The 17349-nt window shown below is 42.2% G+C and overlaps 1 protein-coding gene across 5 annotated transcripts in view; it reads left to right on the forward strand.

Moving 5' to 3' along the window:
• SGCZ (sarcoglycan zeta) overlaps positions 1–17349 on the forward strand; it is a 4310842-nt gene that overhangs the window by 558352 nt on the left and 3735141 nt on the right. For all 5 annotated transcript variants that reach the window (XM_069200738.1, XM_069200719.1, XM_069200747.1 and 2 more), the window contains one exon: positions 9132–9222. The gene's annotated coding sequence lies outside the window, so the exon portion shown is untranslated. The remainder of the gene's footprint in view (positions 1–9131; positions 9223–17349) is intronic.

The raw sequence follows: 17349 nt of genomic DNA on the forward strand, positions 1-17349 counted from the left end.
GTGACTGCTATCTCTTTGACAAAGGATGTGTTCTGACAGTTGCAAAGGACATTTGGATGTTCAACTGTGGATCTGTTTGCATCCAGGGACAATGCTCTCCTTCCATACTTCTGTACTATTATTTCTTGGCTGAAGCATGGAGGATGGATGCAATGTTGTTCAGGTGGCCAAGAGAACTGCTATATGCATTTGCACTGATTCCAATGATTGCTAGGGTGCTACATATGATCAGAGAGGAAAAACCCTGAGTTCTTGTAGTAGTACCAAGGTGGATCAGATGATCATGGTATCTTCTTCTGATGAATCCAGGATGCAGCCCTGTTTGGAGATCCCAGACCATCCCTATCTTCTTATGGAGCCTCTATTTCTGATAGGAATGTTGCAAATATTACACCTTCAGGTCTGGCTGATGAGAGAGTGAATCTTTTGGCTATGGGTAGTTCTGAGGGAGTGGTTAAGTTGATCCAGAATTCCTGGAATCCTTCAACCCTGTGATCATATACTAGGTTCCTTCTCCTGATGGTGTAAAAGAGAGGGATAGACTCAGGGCCAGTTGAACCAGTGAAGGTGTTAGATATTTTTTTGTCAGATGGTTTCACATTGGGTTTGGCCCTTTCTATGATACGGACTCAGTGGGTGACTTTGAAGGCTTTTAGGAGCACACATTAAGGTTATTAGGATCACTTATTCTCCAGATTAATGCAGCGTTTCTTTCTCCAGAGGCCTAGAGTGGTTTATCCAGCACCTGCTTGGGATCTTCCTTTAGAATTGTGAGCTCCTCAATCCCCTCCTTTTGAACCATTGGCGGAGGTAGACCATGAAGGTGGTGTTTCTTGTGGCTATTTTGTAGGCAAGAAGAATAGGGGACCTGGGTTAATTACTCATGACCTCAATTTTTATGAAGATTCTGCCAGATAAGCTTATTTTAAGGTCTGAGCCCATGTTTTTACCAAGGTTCCATCCTCAGCTAACTAGCAGATCTAAGGGAGTAGTGCTTCCAGTTTTCTACCCAGATCCTCACAAAGGTTTGCGTCTTTTGGATGTCTAGTGACAGGTCTTGTTGTATCTGGAGAGGGTGGAACACTTTCAGAAGGCAGACAGCTTGTTATTGATATTTTGCTCTGTTGATAGTGGTCTTAAACCTTCCAACTCTACTTTGAGTAGGTAGATTAGGCAGGTCATGTTGCTTGCTCATCCTTCTCAAGAGACAGAGGTGGAAAACTGACTTTAGGGGAGATCTACACGGCTTTTTTCTGTTTCCTGGGTTTCCATTAAAGGGATTTCTATTGGGGACACCTGTGATGCAGTCACATGGGCTTCCCTGCACGTTTATGGATCATTATTGTGTGGTTTTGGGGGTTGCTACATGCATAGATTTAGCCTCAGCAGTGTTGAAGGAAAGCACAATGTTTTAATAAGGATTTCTGACATATTGTGGGTATTTGTGTCATATTTATTTGTGATTACAATATGTTGTGTTACAGACAAAGTGAATGATGGTGTATGTTCCTTATCTCATGAAGTTGATTACAGCTTTGGTATTTGCTCATTGTTAGAAATGGGGTCTTTGGTTGGCAGCCAGGTTACCCCCTGTCCAATCAAGGACCCTGACTCTAGTCAGGGTCGAGGAGAATCCTCCTTGGTTAACCCCCACTAACCCCCTTGCTAGCTTGGCACGAGCAGGCAGGCTTAACTTCAGAAGTAATATGTGAAGTATTTGTACCAACACACACAGTAACTCAGTGAAAACACTACAAAATGACACAACACAGGTTTAGAAAAATAGGGAATATTTATCTAAACAAAACAAGACCAAAACGACAAACATCCACCAAACACAAGTCACGTTATGAATTAAAAAGAAAGAAGGAGTCTTAAATCCTTAGAAAGCAGTGTTAATGCTGCTAGCGTGAGAAAGTACCTGGGTTGCGTCAAAGTAACATTGCACAGGCGAGTGTGCATCGAAAAAGGCCAACGATGCGTCGATTTCTCACCCGCAAGCGAGAACGTGCATTGTTCCTCCTTCGGTCGGGTCAGCATGCGTCGTTTCTTCTCTCCCACAAGAGAGTGATGCGTCGATCCGGATGGGCAACTCGGGTCCTGGCAGGCTTTGCATTGATTTATTTTTCACGCCCAGCGATGTTACGTTGAAAATCTGGTTGCAGGGTATCACAAACCTGCGCTGCGTGGGGTTTGCATTTTCATCAGCCTCTGTTAGCAGGTGTTGCGTGTTGTTTCTCCACCCGCGTTGCATCGATCTTCCAGCAGTGATGCCAGTGGAGCACTGATTTCAGCAGCGAAGTCGGCGGCACTCCGTTTATCAGCTGTGTCACGCAACGTGCGTCGAAAATTTCCCCGCATGGCAGTCTGTGCGTGGATTTTCAGTTCTTGTCTGCCAACTTCACCTTTCAAGGGCCCAGGAACTGGACAGGGCACCACCTGGCAGGGCAGGAGTCTCAGCAGAGAGTCCAAGTGCTGGCAGGAGAAGTCTTTGATGGCCCTGAGACTTCAACAGCAGAGGGTAAGCTCAGTTCAAGCCCTTGGAGATTCTTCTCCAGCGCAGAAAAGTCCAGTCTTTGTCCCCTTTCACAGGCAGAAGCAGCAACTGCAGGATAGCCCAACAAAGCACAGTCACAGGCAGGGGAAGCACTTCTCAACTCTTCAGCTCTTCTCCTTGGCAGAGGTTCCTCTTTATTCCAGAAGGGATCTCATTTTCAGGGGTTTTGAGTCCTCCCCTTCTACCCCTTTCTGCCTATGAAGTAGGCCTACTTCAAATAAAAACCACTCTTGTTTGTAAGATCATGCCTTGCCTAGGCCACACCAGGGGATTGGAGACTGCATTGTGTGAGGGCTGGCACAGCCCTTCCAGGTGTAAGTGACCACTCCTCCCCTCAGCTCAGATGGCCCATCAGGATATGCAGGCTACACCCCAGCTCCCTTTGTGTCACTGTCTAGAGGAGAGGTGCAAACAGCCCAACTGTCAAAATGACCCAGACAGGGAATCCACAAAAAGCAGAGTCACAGAATGGTTTAAGCAAGAAAATGCCTACTTTCTAAAAGTGTCATTTTCAAACCTACAATCTAAAACCCAACTTCACTAAAAGATGTATTTTTAAATTGTGAGTTCAGAGACAATAAACTCCATATTTCTATCTGCTCCCAAAGGAAATCTGAGCTTTAATGATATTTAAAGGTAGCCCCCATGTTAACCTATGAGAAAGATAGGTCTTGCAACAGTGATAAACAAATTTGGCAGTATTTCACTGTTAGGACATGTAAAACACATCAGTACATGTCCCATCTCATATGCTGCACCCTGCTCATGGGGCTACCTAGGGCCTACCTTAGGGGTGCCCTACATGTATAAAAAGGGAAGGTTTTGGGCCTGCCAAATTGAATTGGAAGTTCAAACAGCACACTCAGACACTGCAGTGGCAGGTCTGAACCATGTTTACAGGGCTACTAATGTGGGTGGCACAACCAGTGTGGCAAGCCCACTAGTAGTATTTGAGTTACAGGCCCTGGGCACTTCTAGTGCACTTTACTAGGTACTGACTAGTAAATCAAATATGCCAATCATAGATAAGCCAATGTACACATATAATTTATACAGGGAACACTTCCACTTTAGCACTGGTCAGCAGTGGTAAAGTGTCCAGGGCAAACAAAACAGCAAAAACAGAATCCAGCACACAGAAGCAACCTGGGAAGCAGAGGCAAAAAGTTAGGGGAGACCTTGCCAACTATGCCAAGTCCAACACTTGGTATGCTATGTTTATTTATAAAGCACACAATTACGCAGTGATGATCTGGCTCTTGGAGTGCATTGGCCACAAAGCAAAAGAAATACCAGTGTAGGGAGAAAGGCACAATTTCAGTTTAGGTTGGGAGCTGCAAAATGGTAAAGGGTTCAATAATCGGCACAGGTTGAAAGGAACACTATTCTATAAGGAAGCTTCGCTTGTGCAAAACAGTTGTCCTCCTGCATGATATCTTTTTAAAAAGGGGACGTTTTGACTGTCTAAGAATGAGTGGATCTGAGATTACTCAGGAGTTTATGAAACATAAATAGACTGATCCTGTTAAAATTAGGCTGTGTAAAAAACAAAGTTTTGTGACAAATGGAGAATGCCTTAAAGATAATATGCTTTGGAGCTGTCACCCACTTTAGAGAGTGCAATAGTGGGAAAATTAAAACATGCTTAGTCCCATTATAGATCAGTTGAGCAGTGTTGGAAATGGCCCTTTTTGCAGGGTCATTCCCAGTCTTTTTGCCTCCTGCCTCCTATTTTTTCCTGACCTGTTGCTGTTGGCTTTTGAACTCTGAGCACTTTACCACTGCTAACCAGTGCGAAAGTGCATATGCTCTCTGTGTAAAATTGTATGTAATTGGTTTATCCACGATTGGCATATTTGAGGTACTAGTAAGTCCCTAGTAAAGTGCACCAGAGGTGCCAGGGCCTGTAAATCAAATGCTACTAGTGGGCCTGCAAAACTGGTTGTGCCACCCACATAAGTAGCTCTGTAATCATGTCTCAGACCTGCCACTGCAGTGTCTGTGTGTGCAGTTTTAACTGTAAATTCGACTTGGCAAGTGTACCCACTTGCCAGGCCCAAACCCTCCTTCTTCTTACATGTATATTATGCTGCTTTCTCTAGATTATTTTTAGCGTGAAGTGACAAATGTTTGAGGCAGGAGTGCCAGACATGGTGCTGATGCCGACACTCAACACACTAATAAAATGTGGATGAGCTGGGATATACTAAATAGATTTTTTTTAAAGCAAAATTCAATCAATGAAGTATCAAAGGACTTGGTGAGTTTGCACAGAGAACTCTTGGAGAGAGGATTCAATTTTTTCCCATGATTAGTTTGTGAAACCAATTTCCTTAACAAGAATGATCAAGAAACAAAACAAATTCACAATTTCCCAATAGAGGAGAACAGTCAACAGTCGATCTCTCTTTATGGGGCTAGTTAGTGCCAAAGTAGGCACAATTTTCATTTGAGCTTGTTTTAGCACTAAATATCATTAGGAGTTGAGCACAGATTGCCCCACTCTAATGTAAGCATAGATGCATGGCACCAGTCTCAGCTGCTGCATACCCCTGGTGTAGCAGCCATTTTAGTATTGTCCCTCATGTCACAGTGATCATCGATATGTCACAATTAATACATTGTGTTAATCAAAGTATTAATAGTTTTGTTGTAAAGTGGTGCACTGAAAAGTCATATTAATGTGCATTAACTCTAGGTTATTAGTCAAAAGGCATGCAATATAGCCTTCTACGTTTATGTTTAACAGATTAATTTATTTCCATATTATAATTCATCATGTTAATTAACAGTTTGCAATAAAGTGATTAGATTTCATTAGAGGCACATTTTAAAAGTAACATGTAAATGCAGAGAATGTCGTTTTGCGCTATAGTTACACGAAAGGGTTAGCAGCATTATTTTCTTTTGTATTTACTGTAAAATGAACACTGGCAGAGCTTATTAAAATTGTATTTATTGTGTAGAATGTAAATTGTGTATTAGATGCATAATTGAGTGTGATGTTTTAATTCATTTTACCTAGCCTAAGTGAGGTGCTAACGTCCTATTTCTGACTGTGCAGAAAATGTTTAGTCATTCTTGTTAATATTTGCTTTTCTTTCAGATATCATTCTCATGAGAATGTCAGCTTGATAATAGATCCTCTATTGTTTTAGGCATAGTAGACCTGGGGACCCAACCTTGAGTGTGGTATCTTCAGGAACTGTGGAACAAATATGTATACAAACGTTTGAATTAACATGAATATGCTAGGATGGAAGCAGTTTCACATGAAGAACCTGGGAACTTTTACTGATGTTGAAGTCTGAGTCGTATGACTGCTTGCAACTTGACATTTTAATATTTTGCATCATGTCAAGTGATGGATGGAAGAATCACTGTTTCCTATGAATTTTTATATATAGTTTTCCAGATTGACTTGCAGCATTCTCCTCCCTTGCTCTCCCTTGCAGAGTCCCACTCTAGACCTCACCAGACAGATTTTCCCCAATCTTCACTGCTTGTTGAACCCCTTAACTCTGAGAGCTATAGTCCTCTCTTCCCTTGTCTCTTTGAGATGCCTTGCTGGCACTTAGAGATTCTTCCAATGACCCAGAGAAGAAGACTCTTGACTCAGCTTATGAAATGCTGATGCATTTCCTTTCTCTTTTACTTACTTTGCCAACCTTAGTTAGTTACATGTTTCCCAAGATTTCCTTTTTCCAAATTCTTTTTGCCCTTTTTCTGCTTTTTGCCTTTTTGGCCATATGTGCTTGACCCAACACATCAATGATATGGATTTTCTAATTTGTAGGGTTATCCCTTGTTCGGGGTACCATAATTTAGGATTTAATAGCTAAATGTGTAGCAGAATTAGACAGTGTTTGATTACTCCTTGTCAGATTTGCTTTTTGCTTTTGTGTGTTGGGTTAATTGAATGTCTTGTCTTTTTGATGTTAGTTTGTCTGAACTTCTATGAGGATTCTGTGTCTTTACAGTCTTGTTTTGAGAATCATCTATGTTGTTCTGAGCCTTAATCTGAAATAACCACCCTTGGAATTTATTTCAGACTGAAGTTTTCCTTGTTTGGCCACATTGATCATACTGTTAGTCATAGATCATTTATAGTGAAATTGATGCTTCTCTTCCCATACTCTTATGCTGGGTGAAAAGATCTATTGACCTCGTCCGAAGCAGAATCCTGAGAAGGGATCTGCTACAGCACCCCCACATGCTAATCATGCATAAGCACATGCAAATTAGTTCACAATCCGTCAAACAAAAGCTCACAAGCTAATTTACAAGTCTACTTCCTGTACTGGAGATATCTGACATTTATAAACACCTTTATGTCGAGTTGCTGGACTGCTTGTCAAAGGGGTAGAGAGAGAGCCACACTAGGGTTTCCCGTCTGTGACTGCCCTGCATTGTGGAGAGGGCAGGGTTGTCCCTGTGACTCTCCATAACACATACCACATTGTGCATGCAACATACGAGGAACTGACATGTGTTTATGTTCATACCCGCCATTTGACACTGAGGTGTAAAAACAGAACAATTACACAGACAATCCTGGACTCAATTGTGAGGCCTCTGAAAGTATATCTGTTATTTCCCTGCTCTGGAATTACTGTTACTGCAGTTCCAGTAGTTCCAGGGGCAGGGAACATGGACGTCCTTTAAGGGACACCAGGAGGGTCACAGCTGCGATTCCTGGCTTGCCCCTTGCTACCCCTGCCACTGGTTTTGTGACCCCTGGCCTCAAAGGTGGCAAAGTCAGTGCCAAAAACACTGAAGCAGCTCCACATTCCTTACTTTCAGCACATTTTGCTTTAACTAATAGTGAATAATATTAACAGTGAATAATAGCCTATTATTCACTATTAGAGTCAAAAAAAGATTGAGCACATTTAGCTGGTATGGGACATTTGGTGGCAGCTGTAGTAAATGAAAATATTGTATATGTATGTTGTGTGTGTGCTTTGTGGGTTAGAGTGTGCTTATGTGAGATAAGACTGTGCCATGAGTGGGTGAGTGAGAGGTAGTGCCAGGGAGTGAGTGAGATTGTGTGAAATGGAGGACAAATTTACTATTCTTTGATGCAAAGGCACTGCTGCCGGGTAGATGCTGTGCAGTTTTCATCAAAGAGAGAGAAATAATGCACAGTATCTACTGAGCTATGGTGCATTGTTTCTCTCCTTGTGTACTGGTGTACTTTTGGCAGCATTGAAGCAACACACATACCTTTGCACCATAGTGCATAGATTTTGTACTAAAAGGGGTCCATTCCAGAGCAAAATCTATGCTTTGGCTTTTTCCACTATGTATGTTTGCACATGCAAAGTTGAAAAATGAGAAATGAAAACAATTCTGCTCGTTATGCCTGCTTTGAGCAGTCATAAGATTTTGGTGCAAATTCCTCTCTACCAATGTTTGTAGACAGCTATTTGCATCAAATCCTCTGTGTGATAGCATGAGAATGGCCATGCACCATTAATGGAGCAACAACTTTATGCAAAATAATGAAAAGAAGTGCATAGCACATTTGTGTTACTTTGGGATACTATCCAATGCAAATCAGGATTTTCGTTTGATAGTACATCCCACCCAAACACTTCTCATCTGGACTACATTACAAAAGGGACACATACATGGTGTAAAGTGTTAGTAAACCTGGGCCTTAGTGACAGTAAGTATGAGTGAGATTCAGAGCAAATTCATGTGAATGAGATTGAATAAGAATGAGTGTAAGTAGGTGTAAGAGAGTGAGTGTGATGTGGTCATGTGATGTACCTTTCTGAGAAACAATATCTGGGTCAAGGGTCATATGATGTCACTTTCTGTGGTGTCATTATTGTCAAAGGGTATGTAATGTCACTTCTGCTACCTCTGGCATTTTGGTGACTCGATGCCTATGGCAGATAATAATAAAAACAGGTCCTACATAATTTTGGAACTAGCATTGGGGGATCATTGTTTCTGCGCCGATTTCCCTGTGCATATCTGCACGTGTTCCCTAGATGTATTACACAAAGATTTTCTCTACTTTTTGCCACCGAAATTTCCATATGAAAAAGAAAGACTTCTAATTCCAATGGGCCTGGTAACGCCTGCTACTTGGCCCATCTGAATTATCAAGCCACTTGCGAACTAGGGTCCTGATTATACTTTTTTAGCACCACATTTGCCTCATTTTTTTACGCAAAAGTGGAGCAAACTTACAAAATATAATGTAATTTTGTAAGTTTGCGCCGCTTTTGCATCCAAAAACGACGCAAATGCGGCGCTAAAAAAGTATAAATCAGGCCCTAGTTGTCTGAATTCAATGGCGCAGGTTTTAGGCTTGGTTCCTTACTACAGTGTACGCAGTTGTACCGGATCTTACTAGCAAGCATTGAGTGAACTACGTTTAAAAGTTTACATAAGGTTGTAGGCTCATTAAATTCAACGCTGTCGAAATTTGAAATCATGTGTATGGAGCCTCAAAATGAATTGATTCTGATAAACGTAGGGTATGGTAGGATTTATATGACAGTAACACATATTTGCTCAGTTGCAAGTAAATAACCATACACTTTTGTTTCCCTAACAGGATGTGGACAACAGAGGATAAAAAAATAATTGGTCAGAATTCGTTTTAGGGGCTTGCACTGCTGGTCCATTACTGCCTGGAGGGTCAGAAGGTATGTGTGATCTATATTTCTAAATCTGTGTTCCCTATAATCCATTTTATTTGCCGAATATACTTTGCTTAAATATCTAGCGTTCCATTCTTATCTAATATTTCATGTATGAAGGCAATTGTTCGTCCTCCTTTTCCTGATGTTGCGATGTCTGTCTCTTCCACCCTCCATTGATAAGGCAATTGAAATGCAGCCATTATGAAGACCAAGGGTGGAAAATAAATATGCAAATTGTTTTTAGTGTCACAACTCTCTGCCCAAGTAAAAGTTGAGCTATTTACTTTCCCTTACAACGCTTAAAAACAATTCTATCCCGATCGCTAAGCCAAATGAATCGTTTTACCACTACTTCTTTTGGATTAAGACACCCTCAAAATCCTTAAATGCCAGGCCCTATGTTGGATTTCTCTTAGCTACTCAATATCACAGCAGATATTGAAATGCATATATTCTTCATTCGTACAATCGAATGCAGGCAAAAATATGTTTAAATAGCACCAATTCAGGAAGTAGTATGCAAGCCCAGCTTGGAGCTTGGTGTGCAACAAGGGCCACCTAGAGGACAAATGTCATATTATGATGCCCAGGTGCAAAATGCATGGGTGCTTTTGCTGCCAGTTGAAAGTTATGGCTGAAAAATGTGCAATTACGGCATTTTTCCTACACTTGTAAGATTAGGGGTATGGTCGACTGAATGGGCGGTCCTTGGGGAGGTAGTGCACATCTAAAGAGATATAGGGGGTCATTCTGACCCTGGCGGTCGGTGACCGCCAGGGTCACCGACCACGGGAGCACCGCCAACAGGCTGGCGGTGCTCCGTCGAGCATTCTGACCGCGGCGGTTCAGCCGCGGTCAGAAACGGAAAGTCTGCGGTCTCCCGCCGACTTTCCGCTGCTCGGGAGAATCCTCCATGGCGGCGGAGCACGCTCCGCCGCCATGGGGATTCTGACACCCCCTACCGCCATCCTGTTCCTGGCGGGTCTCCCGCCAGGAACAGGATGGCGGTAGGGGGTGCCGCGGGGCCCCTGGGGGCCCCTGCAGTGCCCATGCCAATGGCATGGGCACTGCAGGGGCCCCCGTAAGAGGGCCCCACAAAGTATTTCAGTGTCTGCAATGCAGACACTGAAATACGCGACGGGTGCCACTGCACCCGTCGCACCCCTGCAACTACGCCGGCTCCATTCGGAGCCGGCATCCTCGTTGCAGGGGCATTTCCGCTGGGCCGGCGGGCGCTCTTTTGGAGAGCGCCCGCCGGCCCAGCGGAAATGTAAGAATGGCCGCCGCGGTCTTTTGACCGCGGTGCGGTCATTTGTCGGCGGGACTTTGGCGGGCGGCCTCCGCCGCCCGCCAAAGTCAGAATCAGGCCCATAATGTAGTTTGCTCCGCCAATTGTTTTCCTTTTAAGCTTCCATGTCGGTTTCAATAATGTCAGGTGTTTAAATTGGGTTGCGAAACAACCATACCGCCTCACATTTTTTGGGATATAGATGCAGAGATTGCTCAGTTCAGGAAAATAATTAAATTGATGGTCTTGCACAAATAACATAACCAGGCAGATATAACCTGACAGAAGAGACCCAGCTTTAACTTTAGGCATATTTTTGTATTTCCATTCATAAATGTACTATTTTCTTTGTGAATTCCTTTCTCGGAGATATAGACAACATTATTAACTCGTTCATGTTCGCTTTCAGCTGGGTTCACGCTAGATAAAACCCACATACATTCACATATATATTCGTTTACATTTTTATCGAAATGTGTTTTCTGCTATTCAGTTCTACAGTCTTCCATTAATCGCCAACAATCCATTATTACTGTTCAACTATCCATTCAACGATTGTTAAGATTGTACTTGTTGTGATGGAGTACTATTTCAATAAGTAGCAAATATTGGTTGCAATTAAATTATTTCAGTAATATAATATGACAGGGACATTTTGTGGAAAAAATAAAGGTATTCTAACTCTAAATATACCTTAGCTTTCTAAAGCAATGGGTGAGGTTCCCACGGACCATTGCTAGATTATTCCAATCCTTAGCTGCTTTCTCATGCTGGTTGAGACTACACTTCCTACTGCAGGTTACAGGTGCAAACACTAGATATTGTAAGATAAAACAGACATTAGCTTCCCAGTAACCTTTCCTTCTTAAGCCACTGGAGTCCCTAATTAGAATACGATGGACAGCCCAGCAAGTTATCGGAGGCTATGGTTTCAGCATCATTATTGAGGGCCCACCCTCCATATTTAGAGATGCCCATCAGGTAGCCAGCTCCATTGAATGCAGTAAACTTTCCCCAGTGGGAATCCTGTTTGATGCACTCGCTCAGTAAAGTTTTTTTTTTTTTTAAACCTTTGAAGAATGCTGTTCCAAATCAGCAGTTTATTCTTGAAAAATAACAATGAAATACTCTGACATACAAAGAGCTGTTTTCAGACTGAGTGTTTTCTCTTCCTAGACCTGCCATAACTCTCGTGACAGACCCAGAGAGGAACATCTTGTAAATGTCTTCCCACGCTCCAAGTGGCAACCATTATTATAAAATGACTGCCATTCGGTAAAAAAGGCAATGTAGTCAGAGGTTTCCGATCGCAGAGGCTCAGATCTTCCATCGATTATAAGTAGAGTGAAAGAACTTTAAGTTTGGCATATTAGGAGCACTGCCAAATTCTAATGCGCTCCAGAAGCTTTTTCTTTCCACTGAACGCGTTTATATAATTCAACTAATCATTTGAAAAATATCAACAATTAGGAAGTAATTATTATGGAAGATGCTACTCTTATTTTGAAACATTTAACTTCATCCAAGGTCTGAATGATGACATTGATCCCGTTTATGATCTATCAAAAGCTAAATGCCTAATCTCGATATTGCAGGAAACTCAGGGAGTGATGAATATACGCTGTGAACCTGAGGAAATAAAAAGGGAAAATTATGTTATTGATTACATTGCTATTTGAATGAACTGAAAAGTCTAATTTCGGCTGTTTTGAGACCTGCACTGTCTTGCAATAGTTTGCAAAACTGTACAGTTTCCAACAATCATATAAAACAACAAGCATTGGGTAAATGCATTAGGTTTCACCAATGGTATTAATAATAAGAGGGGTGGGGGCAGTGTAGGAGTACAGGAAGAATAGTGTGAGTGCTCTCTGTGCAGGGTGAGTGGTGCATGAATGAAGGTTGATAAGGTCTAAGAGCAGGGTGAAAGTGCCTGAAGGCTTGCTGATTGATGTGTATTCAGTGCAGAATGAAAACTGTGTGAGTGTACAGGGTGAGAGTTGTTACCCTGTACAAGATAAGAGGTGTGAGGGTATAGGGTGAGCAGAACGACAACAGTATAATTGCAGGATGAGAGGTCTGAGTGGAGGGTGAGAGGAATGTGAGTGTTGGATGAGAGAGATGTTAATGCTGTTCGAGTGCAGTCAGGACTGTGTTGAGAGTCCACACTTAAACCAAAGAAGAGGCAAGATTAAAAACACACAATGCAACGTTAATGTGCACAGTAGTAAAACAGGTGATATACAAGTGTAGTGTAAAATTGGATCGGTTTCAAAATACAGTGGCGAACTGAGCTATGGTAGAAAGTCAACAAATACCTCGATTAATTTAAAGAGACTCTGTGGTGTTTATAATAATAAAAAAGAGTTTATGTTCATGCAAAGCTGAGACTGAAAAAGGTAAAAGATACTAGTATCCAAGGCCGGCAGTGTTAGTGCTAAAATGTTACAGCCGCTGCTAAATGGTGGAACTGATACAGATTACGAAGCCGAAGACGGTTTAAACAAAGAACGTACTGAAATCAGTAATGGGCAGTGTTTAGGCAATCTTTGATTTACAGCGCTCCAATTGCCAAGGGATAAAAATAAATGAGAAAGCCATAATGGTGGCGTGTGCCTTAAAAAACGGGGTAGGAACATTGTGCGATGCTTGTGATTACAACTAATGTATTGAATTAGACGACTGGGTATACAAGGCATCGGCGTGTCAGATTAGGACAACAGATGTCGGTTTAGGCAACAACATGCTGGCCTCAGTAAAGGCCAGTGGTAAATGTATTACATTTCAAGTGTCAAGGGATAATATGCAACAATGTTAAGATAAATAAGGGCTACAAAAATAGGTAATGAAGGTGCGGTATAAGTGCACACCATAAAGGGGAAGAAACACTGTATAGTAATGCAGATATCATCAAGGGATTGAACTACATGAGTGGGTGTAAAGGACATCAGCGTACCACGTTTTAAAAAAACATCTTCATGTAGAAAAAAAAGTAAACTGCAAGTGACTAGACTTACCAGCATGATAACCAAAGGCGCAGAGTTCTTTGGGTGTCTGTCGACACTGAACAACCATTATGCAGCTTTCTTTTTTAAAAAAGTATTGCGGTCGCATGGCATAATCATGTGATCTGAGCAAAAACAACTAGAATGAAATGACTGACTTAAGCAGCAATATTAATTATGGCAGCCATTAGTGAAGTACGCAATTAGGTGACCAGGATGAACCAAGGGAAAGACTAGAAATAACTAGTAGTAGTAGTAAGTAGAGCGGTTTGAATAAATTGCGGTCTGTAGAGTAAAAGTTAAAAATTAAATGCCTCTCTTCCACAGCGTAACTTGCCACTTCTATTTCTCCTCATTGGAAGGGTTCATACAGTATCCAAAAAGTATGTTAACATTGTGAAATTGTGGCAGATAACTGAACGGAAAGGATGAAGTGTGCACACTGTTGGCAGCGAATAACATTTAGGTGGAGAAAGGCATGGAGGGTCCTAAACATTCCATGGAGGGCAGAGGGAAGCTGTACCCCCAGAACCAGTTGGTAGGAACCGCTTGGGAGTTCTAAAGTGTAGTGCGGAGTGGACCTTGCACACCTACCGACAGCAGCCTCACTTAGCTTAATTAAACTGGCAGCCTCTTCAATTAGCCAACTCACTGAGATGTAGTTTATCAATTTGTCACAAAAGTGTTGCATTTTGGAGGCAATGAGCAATCACGGCTGCCAGAAGATCGATCAACAGTTTCAACACTCCATACATCATCCTTTTGTGTTGCTAAAGTTGCCCTAAGTGGGAAGGCTATGCCCAGACGTGGGTCCCTTGCTCATTGTGCCACTGGATTCAAGCTAGTCCGGCTGATGAAGGGTGATACCCTGAAACCGGTCCCAGGATGCTTGTTTCCGGTCCAGGGAGGACCTGGCCTGGCAGTTTGGGCTTGCTTTTTCCCATGGGGAACAGGGTCAAGACTGATTTGCATATGGCTGCGTCCAAACTGGGGTGGCATGGTAAGCAAAAGAACAATGGATTAAACCCATATCTGTGACTGGAAGTGAGTGTTTGAAAAGTTTCAACACTCCTTCCATCATCCTTTTGTGTTGCTAAAGTTGTCCTAAGTGGGAAGGGTATGCCCAGATGTGGGTCCCTTGCTCACTGTGCCACTGGATTCAAGCTAGCCTGGCTGATAAAGGGTGATACCCTGAAACCGGTCCCAGGATACTTATCTCCAGTCCAGGGAGAACCCTGCCTGGCACTTCGGTCTGGACTGTTCCCATAGGCAACAGGGTCATAACTGATTTGCATATTGCTTGGTCCAAACTGGGATGGCATGGTGAGCAAAAGAACGATAGATTAAACCAAGATCTGTGACTGGGGGTGAGTGTTTGAAGTTTCAACACTCCGTCCATCATTCTCTTGTGTTGCTAAAGAAGATCGATCCCTGGCAGCTGCTGTGTGTGCAGCTTATTGGAAGAGGTGCCGGTCTCCTCTGAGGTGTGCACATCCACATGGTTTAAGCCTGATAATGGATTGTGGCCATAGAGCAAAATCTCCACGCTAGGGTGAAACGTGAAAATATACTTGGTCTTGAAGGCCAAAAAAGCACTAACAACATAAAAATTGAAAATAGGTTAAAATATTACACAGAGAGGACATGATTTACAGCTAGCGGCTGAGCGGGATTGGAACGGGAATGCGGATGGCATGCTGCCATTGGGAAACAAAAAAAATAGAGCTGACAAGCATGCTTGAAATGCATGCAGACAGGGGGAGATTATGTAAATGAGCACTGTGCAGCCAAAACATTAAAAAAAGTTCCCCAATAGTGGATGTAGACAGTACTTGGGAATTGGGACTCTAATAAGACTAAACACACAAGGGAGAACTGGAAATAGTATGCTACGTCAAGAAGAAATGGAAGAAAAGTAGGTGGCAAGCACAGGAACCAATGAAAACTAAGAGGGTGGGATGTAGCCTCTTTTAAGATACATATTAAAATAGATTTCACAAGCACAGAGCTGTGCAGGCGAAACCTAAAATGGAATATTGGTTTGAATTCACTGTATTGAACCTACGTTTGTACCTATAATAGCATAAGGTTAATAGAAAATAAAATAATGCAGATTAAGAGCAAGAAAGCCAAATGGTTTATTTTTCTAAAATCTAACATAGAATGAACACCCACAGGTTATTTTTTTTATTTGTGTATTGATCAAACTGCTATTAAAACAATATTTGTGTTTTCCTGCATTTTTTAAGCAATGCAAGTTATTATTCTTGTTGCCTTTAAATATTAATGCTAGTTTAATTTGTATTCATTTATTTTACCAAATACAGAAGCCACTGACAGAAAGAATGCTTATTTGATCAGTACCCTTTTGTTTTTCCTCATCTTTCACCACACTATTTGGCAAGTTTTTTCCAACTGTTGAAGTGTACCAGTTAAAGCATATTCTGCTTTAGTAATGTTGATTTAGAAATGTGTGACAAAAATAGAAACTCTGTGTACAGAAATGTGTGTTTTAGTGTATTAGCACCATATTTCTTGCGTTTTTATAGAACTTGATCATTAAGATTTTTATTTCTGAGGTGCAAGAATATGTTTCTACTTACCATATCTCAATAATATTTATACGTCTTGGCAAACACCAATTGGCATATTTGGCTTTTCGGCAAGGGAGTTGCCCGTAAACTAAACTACCGCCTGCTTTTAAACAAACCCTTTACAATACAGAATGAAAAAAACAATAAGCACATTAGTTTTCTTGACCTGTACATCCTCCAATCTATCTATTCATTGTCCCACCCTCCTATCCATCCATGTTTGATCCTTTACCACATTCATTCACTATTCCAACAATCAATTGACATTTCTTCCATCCGTCAATCCAATCATTTATTCATCCTTTCACTCATCAATCTATCCATCCTTTCATCATTCCATCCATTCAATGACCTTTCCCATCAAACTTCGACTTTCCTTCCTTTCCACTCTTCCATCCACTTATTCTAATAGCATTTGTCCAACTTTCCACCCACCTATTCATCCTTTCACTCTCTCTTCCAACATTTTGTTAATTGATCATTTCACCCTTCAATCCAAACTTTCATCATTCCAACCATTCATCCTTGCACTCTTTCTTAGTGTTCACCCTTCCTTCCTTTCACTTCTCAATCAATCAATCAGTCAATCAGTTTTTGTAAAGTACGGCTACTCACCAGTGAAGGCTCAAGGTGCTGGTGGGGAGGGGCCTCATCCGAAGAGCCACGTCTTGAGGTTCTTCCTGAAAATGGTGACAGATGGGCTTTGTCTGAAGTGCAGGGGGAGGTTGTTCCAGCTCTTCACTGCAGTGGAGGTAGAAGATCGTCCTCCGGCTGTGGTTTTGCTGATGCAAGGGACGGTGGATAGGGCCATCAGGGTGGAGCGGAGGGATCTGGTGGGGGCATTCTGGATGAGTTGAAGTTTGCTTGTGACTAAGTCGTGGATAACTGTCCTGCGACAATCTTCTGGGATCCATCAGAAGATCTTACGGGGTTTGTGGTGTGTGTGCCAGCTGTAGGAGGTGACAGAGTTTACCTTCCTGGTCATGAATAGGGAGGGGTCGAGGATGATTCCTAAGTTGTGGGCGTGGTCGTTCGGCATGGGGCGTGCTTAGGGATGTGGGCCACCATGAGTCATCTCAAGCTGAGGTTGCGTTTCCAAAGATGGTGAGCTCCGTCTTGTCAGATTTGAGTTTGAGGCAGCTTTCCCTCATCCAGGTGGTGACGGCTTCCATTCCTGTGTGAAAGTTCCTTTTGACCGTGTCCGGGTGTTCAGTGAGGGAAATGATGAGTTGTGTGTCATCGG

The sequence above is a fragment of the Pleurodeles waltl genome, chromosome 1_2, assembly GCF_031143425.1.
Source record: "Pleurodeles waltl isolate 20211129_DDA chromosome 1_2, aPleWal1.hap1.20221129, whole genome shotgun sequence".
In the NCBI taxonomy this organism is placed as follows: domain Eukaryota; kingdom Metazoa; phylum Chordata; class Amphibia; order Caudata; family Salamandridae; genus Pleurodeles; species Pleurodeles waltl.